We start from the raw sequence: 20,778 nt of genomic DNA on the forward strand, positions 1-20,778 counted from the left end.
TTTTTATTGAATACATCATGCTACAAAAGACCTAATATCATTAAGAAATCCATTTATATTCATATTATATGTTAAATAGTAATAGTAATCCATATTTTAAAAGCTTAAAAATAACTGGTGTGCCTTTTTCTTGAATATACTTCATATTGGAAACAAAGACATTGCAGCAGGTACATCTTTTATTGGAAATGTATGAAATACGTGTGCTATTGCACACTAATGCTGTTTTATATATTCAAAAAGTATGAATAGTGAATTTATGATATTTTATGGGAGTGAGGGGGAAACGGTGGCGGAACTACATCTGCCTGAATCCTTTGCCGTATTCAGTCCATAGTGTCGCAAATCATAACAAACCCACACAGGCCGCTTCTCTAAATATAGATCGTTTACCTTGTCAGCAAGTTGCTCGCGTGCTATATGAATAATATTTGTTGAATGCCAGGTAGGTTTATCTAATTATGGAAATGGCCGCTGCCAGATCAACTTTTTATGGTGACATCGGTGAGTATTTTGATACATATATAACAGTTAAATAACCGACTACTTTTCTTGTAATTGCTTAACATTTATGTGTAATAAAGGGGGAAATTATATTTTCCATAATATCTATTGACGTCTAAGGGAAAATAAATGATAGTAAAGTGCATTTCCAGGTCACTGGGCTGACCGTACGCCGCTACATGAGGCTGCGTCTCTGGGTCGAGCTCTGCAGTTAAAGCAGCTGATAGAAGCAGGAGCAACAGTTAATATCATAACTGTGGATAACTTCACTCCTCTGCATGATGCCTGCATCCAAGGCCATCCAAACTGTGTTAAAATACTGCTGGAGGCAGGAGCTCAGGTGGGTTACGCACCAGGTGTATTTTATTCGGCACCATTCATACATATATCTTTTTAAATTGTGTTTACTTGCATTATAAAAGAACTAAAAGTTTTTTTTTTAATTATTTCTGTACTGTGAAGTAAAATGTCAATGTGGAAAACTGTTTTATTTTTATTTATTTTAATTACTAAATGCATCATGCTAGAAAGCACCTAATATCACTCCAAAATGTATTTATATTAATTAAAGTCAGGGTAGGTTATTTGTTCCAGAAACATTTGTTATGCTGGTTAAAAGTCTCTTCACATCCTGATAGCAACCACTTAGCTAAGTGATCTAAATAATAAATATATTGTCTGGTTAAAGGCTGATTTATACTTCTGCGTCGGAGCTACGCCGTATCTTCTACGGCGCAAGTTATGCGTTGGTTTTCATTTATACTTCTGTGTTGTTGTCCGCGTCAATGTGCGATTCCACATGCAGAACACTAGGCAGTGTCCACGGGATTGGTTCTGGCAGACCAATCACAGCACTTGCGGTCCGCGTAGAATTGACGCGTTGTTAAATTTTTGGAGAGGTGCGCGTCAGGGTACGCGCGCATCACAGCCTACGGCGTAGCTATGGTGTACACTCGACGCAGAAGCATAAATTGGCCTTAAGGCGTAGGACCATAAAATGTTCGTCCAATTATTGCATTAGGTCCGAATGCAATGATACGATTTCCTACCTGTCTGTCAACGTATGCCACCACGCACCCTGTTCACACAGAAATCACACGTCATCAGCACACACACGTTACCCCCAATTTCCACCGGCTGCGTTACGGCTGCGTTACGGCTCCGTCACGGCGGCGGAGTCAATAGGTTTCCATTAAAGTCAATGAGTGTATTTCCACTGAATGCGTTAAATATCAAACATCAAATACGCAGAGCTTCTATTTTTGCCGGATGCCGGAGCGCTCCGCAGCACTACAGGGCAGAGTACGCAGGACAGGAAGTCGAGTGACAAAACAGAACAGCTAGAAACAAAATAAAAGATCCGTTTAATTTTCAAAATAAAATACACCGCGCTCATATTTCCCTACACGACACCTTGAAAACGTCATAATGGGCGGAGACAGGCTTGTTTTAACCCCGTTGACACGATGGATGAAGAAATGCTGATTATTGAGGTTCAGAATCAACCCATCATCTATGACCCCTCACATCCTTTTTATAAGGACAACATTAAAAAGAATGGAAAACTGTTCCTGGTTTGGTAGTTCTGTTTATAGAAACTACATATCGCGCGATCACACCAGAATTCGCGAGATTACATGGGGCCTCGTGACGTCAGCTGTCAGTCATGACCGCAGCCGTTCCGCAACAAATCCGGGTAAAATCCTGGGTATTGACGGACGACGGAACACGGAGCTGTCACGCAGCGGAGCCGTTCCGCAGCCGTAACGCAGCCGGTGGAAATTGGGGGTTAGTGCGAGCGCTGCGACTGAAACAGCAGCCACCTTTTACAGTTCCTCCTGAACCAAAAAAATGTGGTAATGCTGCGTTCACACTATAAATACTGTAATTTGGATGGAAGAGATGGAAACCCTCAATGTTATATTCAGAGCGGTTCGTGACTTTATGGGTTTCAATGGCAACACTATCAATGCCGAAATTAATCTGCAGCAGTCAGGTGGTACAGGTCAGTGCTCTTTAAATTATGTTCATTATTATGTTATATGCTTTGAGACACGAGGTAGTTTAATGCCGTCTCGTGATGCTTTGCTCCCTGCTGTATGCGTTGTGGAGATGCTCTGAAGGGAGGGTGGGATCTTATGCTTTCAAAGCTAGCTCGTATTGGTAGCCTCTCCAAAAAATTGGCTACCCTACCTTTAACTTTTAATAGATTAGCACCAGGTGTATTTAAATGAGTGCCTACTGTATATCAGGACAGAGATGCCCTTATTTGGAAAAAACGATTAATAAATATATCAAATAAAGCTTTATTAATAAGGAATTAAATGATTAATACACGTATAAAATAAAGCTTTATTAATTAGGAATTAAAATTAACTTGAAAAATAGTAGAAGTCTGTATTATTTAGCCACATAAAAGCATGTGTGTGCAGGTGGATGTGCGCACCATCCATGGAGGTACTCCTCTCTGTCACGCCTGCGCTGCTGGAAGCATAGAAAGCGTCAAGCTGCTGGTGGATCACGGAGCGTCGGTCAACCCTTCCCTGACCGCCCTCACGGCTTCCCCACTCCATGAGGCCTGTATACGAGGTGAGAGCCAGGAGGAGGATTGCTTTGTGTTTAGACTTGTGTGTTTTGTCATGATGGTTATGGAGAGTGCATCTCTGTGCAGGTAACCCTGACTGTGTGAAGCTTATGATAGCTAAGGGAGCTCTGCTGGAGGCCTTTGACATTTACTTCGGGACGCCATTGCATGCTGCCTGTGCTAAAGCTCACTTTGACTGTGCCCTACTGCTGCTCAATGCAGGTGAGGCACTTTGTATTGTTTTATTTTATTTTGCTCTATTTTAGATCATGCTACATGGTTATTTTTAAAGGTGCAAAGGTGAATGCCACCAAGTTCCACGAGACGGCACTGCATCACGCGGCGAGAACCGAGAGAGAGGACCTGGTGGAGCTGCTGGTGGAGTTCGGTGGAGATGTCAACATAAGTGATAACATGGGTCACAAACCAAGAGACTACACAAAACCTGAATCTCCTGCTAATCTCTGTCTGCTGCACTATGAGAGTATGTTACAGTCGGCATAGACGCTATATGATTATTGTTATATCTTATTGTTAATCTGCTGTTCTCTGTGTTTCTGAAGGTAACCCTCTGTCTCTGCTGCAGCTGTGCCGTATCGTCTTAAGGACTGTGTTGGCCACCAGAGCTCTGGAGCTGGTCCCCAAACTGGATATTTCACGGCGCATCATTGATTACCTCACTTATAAATCATAACTATGTTTCCCAGAGACCCATTTTATTTATGGACTGTAGTTTGTAAAGTCTTAAGTTTGTGAGCTGAGTGACGCATACAACTGCTGAGTCTGTCCTTTTCATTTGTGTAATGGATGTTAATTGTGTTAATAAAATATTTTGATATGTAAATGTACTATTAATATAGTTATATTGCCTTTGGTTATTAATCAGGTGGCCCTGTAAATGGGTCCATAGAGAACTTGTAGTTATTAATTTCTACAAATGTCTGTCTATAAAGCATTATTTATTATTAATGTTCTTAATTATTGTAAAGTTTAATCTGGTATGCTGTGTCCCTGTGTCTGTAAAGGTTAAAAACTCCGCTCTACATTCACAATGAACTACAACTCCCAGCATTCATAGTAAACGTCATAACAAGTGCCAAAACAGAGCAGATCACGTGATGTACATACCGCATTTCTAAACAGCAGGATTCCTGCTTTAATTTGTTAGCTAGCGAACTGGGTTTAGTTTAAATTTTACTGTCTACCAGTTTACTAAAGCAGAGATGGAAGTGGAAACAGCACAACCTTATTTTTTCGGTGACATCGGTAAGCCCAGGAGGAAAGCATGTTTCCGCAATGTCCATACAGCGTGCCGTCCTGTTGACAATTATCATACTCATTTCACACCGTAGTGTTATTTTTAATGTCATACAACTTTATGCAGTGACATGAGAGGTAAAGTGGTGTGACATGGTTCAATAGTCAAGATATTCCATTCGTTAAATTCTTAATGTACATAATGTATTGCTGTATACAAATATCAATGTATTGTACATTGATATTTTTGTGTCCAAGTGCATTATTTCCTTTTAAAATAATTAGATAAATTCATGACATGTATCACTTTATTCTATAAAACATATTTAGTTTGAATTCATTTTCAGTACATATAAATAATATTGTTTTATGTTTTGTTATCTTAAACCCCCCAATATATATGTTTGTGTGAATGTAGCAATATATCATGTACATTAAGAATTTAATTAAATAATATCTTGACCATTGAACCATGTCACACCACTTTACCTGTCATGTTTTAACTCCATGTCTGACCTACTGTATTTATGCTAATATGCTTACTATGCAAGTTTTACCACATAAACTAAAATTAGTACCATAACAATATATAATCCATCAATACAATATGTGAGTAGAATGAGATCTTTTGAGTGACTGAGTTTAATTTGATGAAATGTTTGTGGATGTATTAGGTTTCTGGGCAGAAAGGACAGAGGTTCATAAGGCTGCATATCAGGGTCACGTGTCAGTGCTGCAGAGTTTGATCCAGAGTGGAGCTTCAGTGAATATTGTGGCTGTGGACTCCATCACTCCCCTCCATGAGGCAGCTGCACGCGGACAGACACAGTGTGTGAGACTGCTGCTGGACGCAGGGGCTCAGGTACCATGCATACACACGCAGTTAGTAAAATAAGGCCTGGGACTTACACAAGTGTATTGTAAGTACTGACATCTGAAAACTGACATTGGCTTTAAAAAGGTTCCCTCTGGGGTTGTGTTGCAGGTTGATGCAAGGAACGTGGACGGTAGCACTCCTCTGTGTGAAGCGTGCTCTATCGGGAACTTTGAGTGTGTGAGGCTTCTTTTGGAGTATGGAGCTAAAGTCAACTCCACCCTTACCTCACGCACCACCTCCCCTCTACATGAGGCCTGCATGGGAGGTGCGGTGGTTTGGTGTGAATTGTAGTGTATTTAAATTTTTATTTTATTTATTTAATTTTAAAAAAAATTCTCAGACTATCAAAAATAGTTTTATATTAGATTTTTTTTCTGTAGTAGTACATAATCTATCAGGTAATTTTATTAATTCATAGAGTAAGAATTATTTTTTAAATTTGTATTTAAAAAAATATAATTAACAAATTAAAAATGTATATTTTTAAATTGTGTTTTATTGACCTTGTATCATTTCTGTAGTATTAAAGAATGTGTAAGGTAATTTTAAACACTACCCATCAAATGTTTGGAATAACTAGTATTTTGTGAATAATAAATAATATTTAAAAAATATATTAAAATGAACAACAGTGGGTTTAAATTATAAAAATGTTTCACAAAATTACAGTTTTTACTATATTTTTGGTCAAATAAATACAGCCTTGGTGAGCATAAGAAACTTTAAAACATGAATTATTCCAAAGAGTAAGCATTATTGTGGTGTTTTTTTTTATTTTATTTGAAGAATAAAAACCATTAAATGATGATTATATGATATTTTAGTATAGTCTCAAAGCATAAGTCGGATAATTTTACACATTCACTGAGTAAGAATTGTTTTGATAAACTTAACGAGTGAAATAATTGTCTATCCATCATATAAATGTAAGTATATTCTGTATTTTGCAGGTAATGCAGATTGTGTGAGGTTAGTGATTGCTAAAGGAGCCAGTCTGGAGGCTTATGACCTGTACTATGGTACTCCTCTACATGTAGCGTGTGCCAACAAACACCTGGAGTGTGTCAAGGTGCTACTGAATGCAGGTAACGGCAGATCCCATGAGTTGCGAGACTGTGAAGTACTCCGTCATCTGTGCAAACATTACAGAATGTGCAACTATAGTTTAAACCTGAAATCACCAAAGTGAAGCATTTCATGGACACAGTGGTGCAGTGTGTTGAAATATTGTACATACATTTAAAAGAGCTGTCCTGTGTGACATGCCTGTGTGCAGGTGTGCGAGTGAACGCTGCTAGGCTACACGAGACGTCTCTGCATCACGCCGCCAGGTCCAACAATGTGGACATGATTGAGCTGCTGGTGGAGTTCGGAGCCAACATTTATGCCAGAGACAAATGTGAAAGGAAGCCAGTCGACCACACAAGCCCAAATACGCCCTCAGCGCACTGCCTTCAGTTTTATGAGAGTGAGTTCAAATTAAAACAGCTATTACTGTTTTTAAGGCTATTTTGAAGTCTCCTACAACAGGTTTTCATGCATCCAAGGTCAAAAAAACACAAATTTTCTCATAATATACATTGCAGCATCACATACAGCATACATGGCCCAGTCTGTTGTGATTGGTCTACCGCCTTCAGCATGTGTCTTAAACGAAACAGCCATTACCAAATCTGAATTTGAGCTCTGGAAGCTTCCTCAGCACTTGATGCAAACAGTGATAACAATGGCGTCATTGTTCACGGGCAGCCAATAAAGACCATAGCCTGGCATTATGCAAATTTGTTGCAAACGCACTTAGGTTCGCGCAGGAAGTTATACTGGAATTACTGACAACTCATTTCAGGCAGTTCAGAATCGGTCCTTTCTTTGGGAGACAATAACTCCATTTATCGTGCACTTTGAACTCTGAAACTGAACTTTTGCAGACCTTTTACTTTCGCAAACAGCTATATTACACATGACATCCCAGGTGAAAAAGACGTACTATTAAATGTATTAAAAATACATTATAGTATATTTGTATTGTACTAAAAACATACTCAAGTACATTTATAATGCATTTAATAGTACGTATTTTTCACCTGGGATGAAAGCTAATATCTGAAAAAGCATAATAGGGGCTTCAAATTACATTTTGAAATGGATTACTTTCGTTGTACTTATATGGTTTCCATTCATTACTTTTGTAAGACAAACTGACTGAATATAAAGGGTTGAAAATAAATAAATAAATAAATGTGGAAATAAACTGTAAAAAAAAAAATACACCGATCAGGTATACCATTAGGCATTACCTAATATTGTGTTGGTCCACAAAACAGCCCTGACCCTTCAAGGCATGGACTCCATTAGACCCCTGAAGGTGTGCTGGCACCAAGATGTTAGCAGCAGATCCTGCTAGTCCTGTAAGTTGCGAGGTTGGGCCTCCATGGATCGGACTTGTTTGTTCAGCACATCCCACAGATGCTCGATTGGATTGAGATCTGGAGGCCAAGTTAACACCTCAGACTCGTTGTTGTGCTCCTCAAACCATTCCTGAACCATTTTTGCTTTGGGGCAGAGCGCATTATCCTGCTGAAAGAGGACACAGTCACCAGGGAATACCGTTTCCATGAAAGGGTGTTCGTGGTCTGTAACAATGCTTGGGTAGGCGGTACGTGTCAAAGTAACATCCACATGGATGGAGGACCCAAGGTTTCCCAGCAGAACATTGCCCAAAGCATCACACTACCTCCGCCGGCTTGCCTTCTTCCCATGGTGCATTCTGGTGCCATGTGTTCCCCAGGTAAGCGACGCACACGCACCCGGCCGCTCACGTGATGTAAAAGAAAACGTGATTCATCAGACCAAGCCACCTGCATCAATGAGTCTTGGCCGCCTATGACCCTGTCGCCTATTCACCACTGTTCCTTCCTTGGACCACTTTTGATAGATATTGACCACTGCAGACCAGGAACACCCCACAAAAGCTGCAGTTTTGGAGTTGCTCTGACCCAGTCATCTAGCCCTCACAATTTGGCCCTTGTCAAACTCGCTCAAATCCTTACGCTTGCCCATTTTTCCTGCTTCTAACACATCAGTTTTGAGGACAAAATGTTAATTTGATGCCTAATGTATCCCACCCATTAACAGATGCAATGATGAAGAGATAATCAGTGTTATTCATTTCACCTGTCATAGTGTTATGCCTGATCTGTGTAATATATATATATATATTATTTTATGAAGAAAGAAAAAACATTGTAAAATAGAACCTGTAGTGAAAGTGTCCAGCAGATGGTGCTCATGGCTTAATATAAAAGCAAAAACTGTGCCTTTGTGTTGCTTGAAGAATCAATTCAAAGTTTATTGTTTTGGTATGTTGTCTATGCTTTCACTTATCTTTAAAATGACCCTAAAAATGAAATATGTTGTGTTAATGTTAAGTGTTGTGGTTACAGTGATATGCTGGCGCTGGTTGTATTTAACAGTGCATGCTGCAGTGACTCGCTGCCAGGTCTGCTGCCTAGGTGCTGCTCAGGATGTTTTGGGTGTGATGTTGTAAACAATTTCATAAAGTTTATGATGATGAGATTAAAAGTTGGATTCTGGTGTTGGCCTGGAATCCATCATTAATCTCATCCGCAAGGTACATCGCAACCCCATCCACACACAACACGCCAGTTCCCCTCATCAGAATGTAAACCACATTAATGAGAAACCGTGGCCTAGGAGTATATCAATATTTTCCTGGCCACTTAGAGACTGAAAAAAAAGAATTTTAGAATGCAAACATTCAGATTTTGTGTTTAAAATTATATGACATGACATATTTAAAATGTTATCAAGCGATGATTTATCTTCTGGAATGCTCTTTTATCTGTTCCTTTTTATTTGGTTTCTATGGAAGGCAATGTCAACATACAGGGGATGTTATGTGGTTGTGAAAGGATGGCCACCCAAAATTATATTCACCCAAAAAGGGTCTATCATCATTTACTCACCCTCATGTTGTCCAAAACCGTCTTCATGTGTAAATGAATGGCATCGCATTGAAATGTTATTGATTTAAGTGTTAAATGTTGTGTTACATTGTGTGTTTTTGCAGGTAACCCTCTTTCTCTGCAGCAGCTGAGCCGTATCACCCTGAGGACCGTCCTGGGCACCAAAGCTGTGGACGTGGTGACCAAACTGGCTATTCCCAACCGTATTATCAGTTATCTCTTATTCCAATGAACTCTTTCCGTAAAGCTCCACAGACGTGGTGGAAAGATGGACTTTTTACCTCAAATGCACTTGAAACATTGAGATCTCTCCAACAACAGAAATCAGTTATATCAGCACTGTAGAGCATTAGAGACACCATGAAATCAAAAGTAACAAATCTTGTTTTTTTTTAAGGATATTGCGGTATTTATTATAAAGGATATTTATTTTGTGCCCTCATAATCTTTAAGCAAAATAACTTCCCCTCCCTCTTCTCTGGTGACATGTTTTTCAGCCTGAAGGCGAGACAACCTGTCACTCACATGAGATCAACCAATAGTAAACCACAACCATCCAACGATCCAATCAATTCCCAATGGACCAATTCATGTCCCGCCCAACATTTTTTCTTGTTCGAGAAGCCATTTCACTGAGATATACGTCACAATAGGAAAGAAAAGACTATCGCAACTTCTGTTTCATGCAGTCTTCAAAATTGTATCAATCATTCTTACAATTTTGTACAGTGCAACTATTGGCACAGAGGGTTAGGTTAGGTTAGGGTTAACCCCCACCCTAACCCTAACCCTTATTACACACTTAACCTTTAAAAGAATAGTTCACTCAAATATGAAAATTATGTTATTATTAACTTTCATGTTTTTGCCCATACAATAGTCAATAGTCCAAAATAACCCTTGCTCCCCATTGACTTAAATTGTATGGAGACAAAAAAAACACTAAAAAATTATGTAAATGATGACAGAATTTTCATTTTTAAACTGAAGCACAGCAGATTACAGTAAATAGGGAGCATTTCATTATAGCACTTCTCTACAGAACACTCCAGCCTTGGCTGTAAAATATGTTGTCTTATTGTGTGTGAGGTGAATATAGGACATGTAAACCATTAAATTCATGCTAGATGTTGCCAGAGAGAAAGAGCTGGAGACAGAGACAAAAAAAAGGGTAAATACTTAATCTAGCAGCTCTCTACGTTCAAGAACTCATCTGACCAGGGAAACGGCAGCACGTTAGTCTCTCTACACAGGCACAACACCCAGCATTTCTGGATATGAGCCTGTGAACATCCTCATGCTCTCATTAGAGATTCATTATAGGGGATCTTCAACAAAGTGTTGTTGCACAGGCCTGGGGAAAGCATGGGCATTCATATTATGACATGAGCAGCTTGAGTTATACCACCCTTCTGCCACATTCGCAGTCTGTGTTCCGCTATAGTGACGCCATGTTGACACTGACAGAAACCAGTTTAAAACGTGTTGGAATTCAGTATTGTTGTATTAGTACACCGGTCATAGTATTTCAGAATTCCTCGAAAGGATTTGCTGTAATCCGTAAATGTTTCCCATTGTTAATGGCTCCTCTTACAGGGCAAATTTCGTCTGAAGTGTAATAAAAGATATTAAATGAAACCGCTTTTATTTACCTGCCATAATGTATCGTATATTTTTGAGTTAGAATATTCTGCAGGAAAATGCATTAGGTGGGACTTGATTTGATCCATAGGGATTTGGTGGGATCATGAAATGTAAAAAAAAAACAATGTAATAATTTTTTTCCTGAATTTGGACACGTCACCAAAATACGTAACCAGACGTAAACAAAGTAATATTTTCATAAAAGATTATGACAAAAAAATGAATTGTATATGCAGATAAACTACTGCATGTAAACTGGTGTTCAAAAGTTTGGGGTCTGTAATGTTTTGTTTTTGTTAGAAATGAATACTGAAATTCAGCAAGGATGCATTAAAGTGAGCAAAAGTGACAATACAGATATTTATAATGTTACAAAGGATTTCTATCTCAAATAAATTCTGTTCTTTTGAACTTTTAGTCATCAGAAAATCCTGAAAAAAAATTTATCAAGGTTTCCACAAAAGTATTTGGCAGCACAACAGTTTTGAACAATGATAATAATCAGAAATGTTTCTTGAGCAGCAAATCATTAGAATGATTTCTGATTGATCATGTGGCACTTAAGACTCAAGTAATGGGGAAAAAAATACAGCTTTCCAATCAATTACAATTTAAATATATTAAAATAGAAACAATAATTTGTATTCTATTTCATTTTGCAATATTACTGTAATATATAATTTCCTTATTTCCTATATTCCCCATTTCCTTAATTCCTTATAAATGCGATTAAAGAGACTTCTTACAAAAATAAAACATCTTATACTGACCCAAACTTTTAAACAGTAGTGCATGTATATAAAATATACACAAAACTAACTAGGGTCAAGGCTGATTTCATGTTGTCACTATGAGAGAAAGAAAACCGTTTCAATTCATCATTATAAAACGCTTTTATTTTAAGCCAAAGTGATTCTGTGATTTGTTTCATTCATTTCTCATTGAGCTGTTCCTTCCCTTAATTCGTTTAAATGCTGTCAGGATTAGTTCTGCGAGTTTGACCCACAGCTCTCCAAGTACTCTTTATCCATCTGATCCCTTCCCGTCCCACGTTCCTCCTCCGGCCTCCTCTTATAAAGTACAGAATGTTCTATAAATAGCTGCCAGACCAGAAATAGAACGAGGTCCAAGTACTTGAGTTCTCACTGAGCTGGAGAAATGAGTTCCTCTTCCTGACCTGAAGCAGAGCGGGATGGAGGACAGGAATGTTGTTATTAGCGCTTCTGATATTAAGCTTACAGAAACAGGACAGCTGCTATTAAAAGAATGCTGCTCTTTTTCATCTTATCTGACTCTCATCTTAAAACAGCCTTTAAAGGATTGTTGTTTTATCTTCACCAGTCTTAATTGTTTGAAGCAGATTGTGGAATTCATGGATGTTCTGTACTAGATAACCTAAAAGGTTCGGATATGCCAACGTTGCTTTGCTTTTTGGTTGGTTATTCCATGGCATGAATACACAAGCTCAAAGTATTTGGTGCTACAAGGTCTTAATACTGTTGCTGATTATGGTTATTTATTTAAAAAGTAAATATTTACAGGAATTTCCTGACTGTTTTATTTGCCTGTTGTCTTCCATCAGGATATTCAGTAATAGGCTAAGCAATAAAACAATCATTGATAAACAGAACTGACAAGGATATTGTTTTTTGCTTTTTTATATGATTCTACCATATCTATTGCTTCACGCAGGTGCCTATTTATGAATTGCATATGCAGATAAATTGCTGCATGTAGACTATATTGTTTGGGTTGTTTTGTTTTTGTCATCTTATTTTCATTAAACCGAGATCCTGACTCTCTGTGGTCATTAAAAATACCAGGATGTCCTTTGGAAAAAGAGTAGGGGTGTAACCCCGGCATCCTGGCCAAATTTGCCCATTGGCCTCCTAATAATCCCTGTATATACCGATTGGCATCATCACTCTGTCTCCTCTCCACCAATCAGCTGGTCTGTGGTGGGCGTTCTGGCGCAATATGGCTGCCGTCGCATCATCCAGGTGGATGCTGTACATTGGTGGTGGTTGAGGAGACCCCCCCCCTTTCAATGGAAAGCACTTGAGTACCCAGAAAAGCGCTAGATAAATGTAACAAATTATTATTATTATTATTATTATTATTACGTAATTCCAAAGTGACTTGATTTCTTCACAAAAGAATATATTGTCCAAAATAACCTTTGCTCCCCATTAACTTTCACTGTATGGAGACAGAGAAAAACCTAAGAAATTTTTCAAAATATCTTCTTAGGGAGTAAATGTTGACAGAATTTTAATTTCAATGAACAGAAGCAAATGAAATAGGGAACATTTCATTATAGCACATCTCAACAGAACACTCCAGCCTTGGCTGTAAAATATGTTATCTTACATTGCTTCACAGGCCTATAAGGATATCATTTTAATCCTATTTAAAAAAAATATATATATGATTCTTCCATGTGATTTTTGGCCCTCATGAATATCTATCATTGCTTCACAGGCCTATTTATGAATTGCATATGCAGATAAATTGCTGCATGTACACTATATTGTTTGGGTTTGGGGTCAGTAATGGTTTCTTTAATTAAGCAAGGATGCATTAAATTGAAATCAAAAGTGTTACAAAAGCAAAAAATATCATTGATCCTCATTGAGAAAACCGCAGAACTGGCAAGGATATTGTTTTAATCCTATTTTAATATCTGTGATTTTGGCCCTCTTGAACATCTAGCAAAATTTGCTCAGTGCATTTATCTTCGTTGCCACAAGGGGGCTCTGCAGCTTTTATATAGCCTACAGTATGGGGCGGGCCATTTGTCTGTTTTTCTTTGTTTGTAGACAGTCTTGCTTTTTGGCCGAAAGTAGGCTTCTTTGACCCCTGAGCATCACATAATTGAAAGGAGACTGTTCATTTAACAAAAGTAGACCTTCACCCAACAAGGGCGAACAGCTCCTTGTTATTGTCTACTGCTGGTTGCTGTTGTGCTTCTGCATGTTGACACTGAACCCTGTCATTCAAGAAAAATAGCACACCTGATTACACAACTGAGCAGCTTTTGTGCTGGAACAAAGGTTTGCTGTCAGAGCGCGCCTTTGGAAGGTTGTAAAAACGTACTTGCAGAAAAAGATCGTAACCCAAAGTTAATTGGAAGAAAGGAGAGAGGAAGCTTTCTGGTTCTGAGACGGTCCGCTTCTTGTCTTTAGTGGCTCCCAGGCACAAATCACCTCGGATCCACTCAGGAATTCCGACTCAATGAGAAACAGATGTGTGTGTATGAAGCACAGCCAAGCTCAGCTCGAAAACTGCACACTGCAGTGTTGGTTAAGACAAAGTTGTAGTTGTGATGCATCGTTGATCTAGGTTTGTTAGGCTACTTACTGTATTTTACTATGAAAAACTCTTCAGAATCTACATATTGGAGAAAATTGCATGACAGGCTAATTTGTAGCAAGACAAAAGGCTATAGGACAGAAAATGTTGTCAGTGATTGCAGGCTCAGCCCGCCTGGAGCAACGCAGGGTTAAGTGCTTCACTCTGGAGTTTGTCTTGCCCCTATCTAAAATCAAACTTTAACCACTAGGTAACTTGTCTGTTTTTATGTACTGTCTACAGAACAGTTCAGAGCCGAGACAGTAGACAAGACTCACACAAAAAGTCATTGTAGATGTCTAGTCAGAAAAATGTGTTTCTGTCCAGCTGAGAGTAGAAGCAGCGTAGGATAGACTACACACGTACACGTCATCTGTCTTTGTTTCCCTTTCTCCCTCCAAATGATCATACCATCTGTGCATGTGATTTTCTTTTTTCCTTTTAAAGGGACTCGCTCTATTGTGTATTAAAGCAACACACAACAAAGTGACCAGAGCAACTTTCCATTTTAGCTCCTCTCTGTCACTATATATTGTTTGTTTACATTTTTTTTTATATTTTATGTTATTCATTAGCATTTCCATTCATTTCCATGGCAGTTGCATGACAATATTGAACAATATTGACTTCTAAAGCCACTAATTAATATCTGTCTTTATATTATTTTGTTTTATTTCTTTTATTTTAAATTTCAGTGGTAGTTGCTGGGCTAATTTTTTGGATTGTATGGATTGATTCACCTTTTTAAATGAATGATAAATTGATAAATTGATTTCTAAAGCCAGTAATATTAATATTTATTTATTTATTATCATTCTTTTCAATGGCTGGTTTTATGGATTGTATGCCTGTGATTCACATTGAAAATGAACAATACATTGACTTCTAAAGCCAATAATTAATCTCCATTTATTTTATTTTATTAATTTAAATGTCTGGTGTTATGGATTGTGAGCCACTGATTCATGTTATATAAATGAACAATATATTGTTTTCATTTTCTTTATTTATAAGGACAACACACATTAATCAGCATTTCTGTAAATGTGCCAGTGTTAGCCAGCTGGCTAATTTTCAACTGCAGTCCTTCGGCAAGATGTTTTAGAAACCTTTAAAATGACATATATTGTCAATAATTAATCTTATTTTTTTAATTTTTTTTTACCATTTATTTAAATGTCTTATTTTATGGATTGTATGTGTCACAATTTAAAATGAACTATATATATATATATATATATATATATATATATATATATATATATATATATATATATATATATATATATATATATATATATATATATATATATATATATATATATATATATATATTTATATATATATATATAGTTTATATATTCATATTCAACAATATTATTGATTTGTCTGCACACCATTGTATGAGAACTGAACTGGACGATGACATCACTGTTTTCTCCAGAGCTGCTGTATAGATGAAATGAGCTAAATTTATTACTTTTTAACAGCAGAAATGAATCAACACTGAACTTACTTAAGCTGGACTATGACACAATTTTCTTCTAGATCTGCTGTACGGACGAAACAAACTTTATTGCATTATTTTCCTGTTATCACTGTAAAGCTGTATTGTAAAAAGCGCTGTATAAATAAAGGTGACGACTTATAAAGCCAATAATTAATTTTCATATCCTTAATCGACTGATGGCCCTATGTAATACATATAATCGTTTTGTGGTGCTTGGACTTCCCACATATTATGATGTGCTCAGTGTCTTTTCAAGAAAACTAGTGTGACTCCATAACATAAATCAGATTTTGTGTTTCCTCATGGCTTCAGGGGTCACAGCACATGTCACGCTGAGAACAAAGGCCTCACATAGACACATGCGCATGATTTCTCTTTTGATCTTTCGCTGAAAATGAATTAAACTGGTTAAAATAATTTGAGGGCATGCAGCAATCACCTGACTGCACAGTTTTATTTGATCTAAATGAAATGTACTTGATTATATCATGCTTTGTGTTGCACCCCCAGTTGTTTTTCACTGTGTATGACTTGATGGCTTTTGTCTGTGTTCTTGTTGACTTTGCGGCCTAAATCTCAGTCTATCATTTCTGCAGCAACCCTCAATTACATGCGTGTTTTGTAGTCAGCATATTTTAGGGGATTTCTTTTCTTGAGGCAAGAAAAAGCAACGCAAGTAGTACCATCTACAAAGGCATGCCTCACTTACATGTTTTACATTGTGTTCTCCATGCACGCAAGGTGAATTAGCACACATTAAAAATGTAAACAAGTATTCAGGCTTTCTAAAAACATATGCAGCCATTTGAACTGCTTGAAGGCAAATTGTTGTGTGATGGCTGAGGAATGGTAGCAGAATGTATTAGCGCTCTAGTGCCACTACATAACACAGCTATTTGGTTGTATAAGCAGTATCGAGGTCATGTTTGCCACAGGCTCCACTACCGTGGATTTTTTTATTGTGGATCACATGCCGAACAAGAAAACAAGAACACTATGTGCTCCAGGTAGCTTCTTCTCACTCCTCCAAACCGACAATTAACCGTTTATCCTCCGCTGTAATGACAAGGTGTGTCAGCAGGACGAGTAGTTTTGAGGTTTGAGATTGCGCTCTTGCCCCAAGCCATGTCCTCCAGATCTGGCTTTTCAAGTTCACCAGTTTTTTTCTAAAAATAAAATGAGCCAAAGTGTTATGTAACATATTTTTGCTACCTGTTACAAAATTTGTATTGGTTTGAATGTAACAGGACTTTCTAACAGAACCAGCATTAACTTTGCAATTTGAGCTACAGTAGCTTGTCTGTTTGACCGGACACGGGCCAGTCTTCGCTCCCCACGTGCATCAATGAGCCTTGGCCGCCCATGACCCTGTCGCCGGTTCACCACTGTTCCTTCCTTGGACCACTTTTGATAGATACTGACCACTGCAGACCGGGAACACCCCACAAGAGCTGCAGTTTTGGAGATGCTCTGACCCAGTCGTCAAGCCATCACAATTTGGCCCTTGTCAAACTCGCTCAAATCCTTTTGCTTGACCATTTTTCCTGATTCTAACACAACAACTTTGAGGACAAAATGTTCACTTGAACATTTGAGAGCATTTAAAGTGTTGACTTGCAGCCTAATATATCCCACCCACTAACAGGTGCCGTGATGAAGAGGTAATCAATGTTATTCACTTCACCACCAGTCATAATGTTATGCCTGATCAGTGTATAGGAAGATGGTGGCGCATTCCAGTTACTTAAAGGTGTAGTGTGTAGTATTTATGAGGATCTATTGACAGAAGTGCAATATAATATACACTTCCCTATCCGAAGAAATATCTGCATACGCACGAAACCACTGAAAACGAACTCAAAACGATGTACACATGCCAGGCCAGTGTGTGTTGCTGTAATTCTGCCATAGAAATCCACTAAAAACGGAGAAGAAGAGTTGTGGCTAGAAGGGGTACAGCAATGGTAGGAAGTGAGGCAAAATCTCACGATAAAATAATAAATAAATGTGCTACTTACCAGGTTGTGTTTTATTAATGCCTAAACCTACCCCAACCCTAAACCTAACCTACCCTTACAATAATGCAAAAACAGTAATTAAATGATTGATGTGCGCATGCCCAGTGCCCGTAGTATCCCTTCTAGTCTTTACCGTGCGGGACGTGGTGTGATGACATCACCGTTTCACAAAATATACAGATTGGCAGTACACATGAAAACGCAAGAGTGTCGGTTTTAGATTTATCCACTCTGGGAGCAGGTTTAAAAAAATATCGGTTTCATGCTCCCAAAACGCCGGATCCGTGTGGACGAAACGCTGATACGATACAAAATGTTTACATAATTATACAGCTACACGCGTCTCCGTGTGGACGGGGCCTCAGACGACGACATCTTTGTCCTGTGTCGGCCACCGTAGCTTCTCTATGTGCTTCGAAAGGGAGGGGTGGGCAGTTGCAATTAGAAACCTCACCACTAGATGCCGCTAAAATTTACACAGTGCACCTTTAAAGGGACTTTGATCTAAACTCTGAGAGGTGATATTAGGTAGGTATTTTAAAGGATCAAAGAGTAGTAGTAGCTATTTTAGGGTGACCAAACGTCCTGTTTTCAAGTCCTGACCCGGCCCTAATATAACAATTTTCTATCCATACAGAGAGGGCATTAAATGTATTGAAATTAATAAGGAATCTTTGAGTAAACTTCGAGTATAATTTGAGTATCTCATTGCCGGGCCGAGTGTCCTGGTTTTCGGTAATCAAAATATGGTCACCCTAAGCTATTTCTTTTTTCTTTTTTTTTTGTACATAGCCTACTGCTATGTAAATGTATTTCTAAAGCACATTTAAGCACAGCTGATGTTGACCAAAGTGCTGTACAAAAGAAGAAAAACTATTTTAAAATACGAAACAACAAGTAAAAACAACAGAACTCAATTTCTGTTTTACATAGGCCTACTATTTTTACAAACTAGTATTTGGTAAGTAAGCTAGCTTTTCATTCTGAACATAGCTGTAGTTTTGTTCATGATCATTTGGCCTAGTGATTAGCAAGGTCATGCTAATTTGAATCAGGTGCTGCGCTGTCCATGGGGAAATGTCACTTTGTAGACTTGTTGCATGATGTTGGTTGCTGATGAAGTCTGGCATGAAAACGGTACCACTTCAGCTCAAGGTAAATATTACCAGACCCCCATACACCACCCTATAAAGTTTTAAGTTGTTGTGGAGATATTCTTAAACAAATCATTTGAAAATAAGTTGGCATTCACAAGAAACTGTTTAAAAAATACTGACAGAGATAGAGATAGAGAGAGCTATCTCTCAATGTTTGTATTATGTTGGACCTCATGCATGCCCGCCAAAACATGCACACCAACGGGTTGATTTAGCATAAACCAAATCGGTATGAATCAAAGTCGTGCTATGTGCATGGCACAGGGTTGTTTAAAGGTTGGATTAGCACTGAGATAAGAGACTTCTATAAAATGCTGTTTGATGCCAAGCTGGCAAGAAATAAATCGACCGGAGAAAGGCCATGCTCTTTCAGTCTGGACCTCAGCAAGCTTTTGATATGAGCTAATAGGCCTGCATGATAGTGTAGCAGATATGTGCTTGTATTTTAGTGTTTCGTGCATAAGCCAACGCTGCGCTTGATGTATTCAGAGATGGTAATTCTAGATTTCATTGCATCCATTCTTCTCCTCACAGCTCACCTTCTTTCTCTGGCTCAGTTTAAGACAGCTAGATCAAACAATCATCTAGGGTGAATCACATAAAGCATTTGTGTCCTTTGGCTGCTTTATGAGTGTATGTCGGTGCTGTCCAGGTTTGTTCGAGTCAGAAGGCACGTGTTTGCTGCGTGTGCCTTTTATTTAAGTGCTGCATGCACATTAATGGAGTCATTTGTCTCTACTTTTGTTTGCATTGTGGGTCTTGGAATGGCTTTTAGTGCAATATTCAGTGCTCTTTTAAGGCTTTGTGGATCTGTTCTGTCTCAAAACTGACCCAGAGAGGACCTTACGCCTCACGTACTTCATCTGTCCTCATCAATATCACAAATCCTATCAGTTTAACTGAAATCCTGGACTCCTGTCTGCTCTTTAGTTTGTGTGTTATTATATGGCGTTGAATCATTAGTTGGACGCACTATGCACTTAAACTGTGCGTTATGTACTCGACCGTGTAATGTATGAATTGTATACGGTTATTTTAGCATCACCCCCCTTTGCTACGGAATTAAAGCTGTGACAGTTGAGTATATGAATTGTCCAAAATTCCTGTGTAGTAGGAAAAGAACGGACGGTCGCTTGACACAGCTGCTGAGCCCATCACTAGCCATCCCGTCACGCTATAGGACACCTCACCGCATTCTTTTAATTTCTGAAGTCACACAATGGCCCAGAGGTCACCTAGAACATACCGTGGGGACATGACCCTTGTAAACCTGCTTTCCCCATGTGTTAGCCCTTTAGCATTAGCATGCATGCACCCTGAGATCAATTCAAAACCTTCCCGTAAAAGCAGACATATGGTACAATCAAACCGTGGCTTTTCTTCTCGCTTTGAACATATATTCCCCTCTGGAATATAATCTTCAAAGAGCTAACGTTAAACTGTTGTAGTCTCTCCTTACAAGAGCCTAATAAAACCAAGCTGTTCATGATAGAGGTTTTAAATGTGAAGTATTAAGCTCAGTTATTGACTTTATAAGACTTTACTTAAACAGCTTTGACCCCCATGTCATTGGTAGTTAATACCTTAATGCAACAAGACAAGTCATTAGCGATTAGCATGAGATGCTAATGTGTTGTTTTTCTCTTCAGGCATCTTAACGTTCATAACATGTGGGATAAATCACTATTTTAAACCGTTATCACCAGAAAGATTATACTGTTCGAGCTTCACTAGCTCTTTTGTAAACTTCTCATATACGTTTACTATCGGAAAGTTCCCTCACATTTTGTAAACTTGTCCAAATTCATAAACTAAAGATGTAACTAACTGAATAGGTTTCAGAGTAACGGTCTGACTGACATGTTGGCTGATTTACTATATGATGGCTTT

At 38.3% G+C, this 20,778-nt stretch overlaps 1 pseudogene across 1 annotated transcript; it reads left to right on the forward strand.

Annotated features, from left to right (window-relative positions):
- Window positions 1-328: 328 nt before the first annotated feature.
- On the forward strand, window positions 329-9,644 carry LOC307126099 (annotated as a pseudogene). The gene is made up of 11 exons (XR_013818703.1): window positions 329-504; window positions 657-844; window positions 2,937-3,310; window positions 3,381-3,572; window positions 3,652-3,773; window positions 4,297-4,354; window positions 5,020-5,207; window positions 5,331-5,487; window positions 6,173-6,307; window positions 6,499-6,690; window positions 9,313-9,644. The product of XR_013818703.1 is annotated as an uncharacterized misc_RNA (transcript).
- Window positions 9,645-20,778: the final 11,134 nt, after the last annotated feature.

This window comes from Gobio gobio (genome assembly GCF_949357685.1).
Source record: "Gobio gobio genome assembly, chromosome: 5".
In the NCBI taxonomy this organism is placed as follows: domain Eukaryota; kingdom Metazoa; phylum Chordata; class Actinopteri; order Cypriniformes; family Gobionidae; genus Gobio; species Gobio gobio.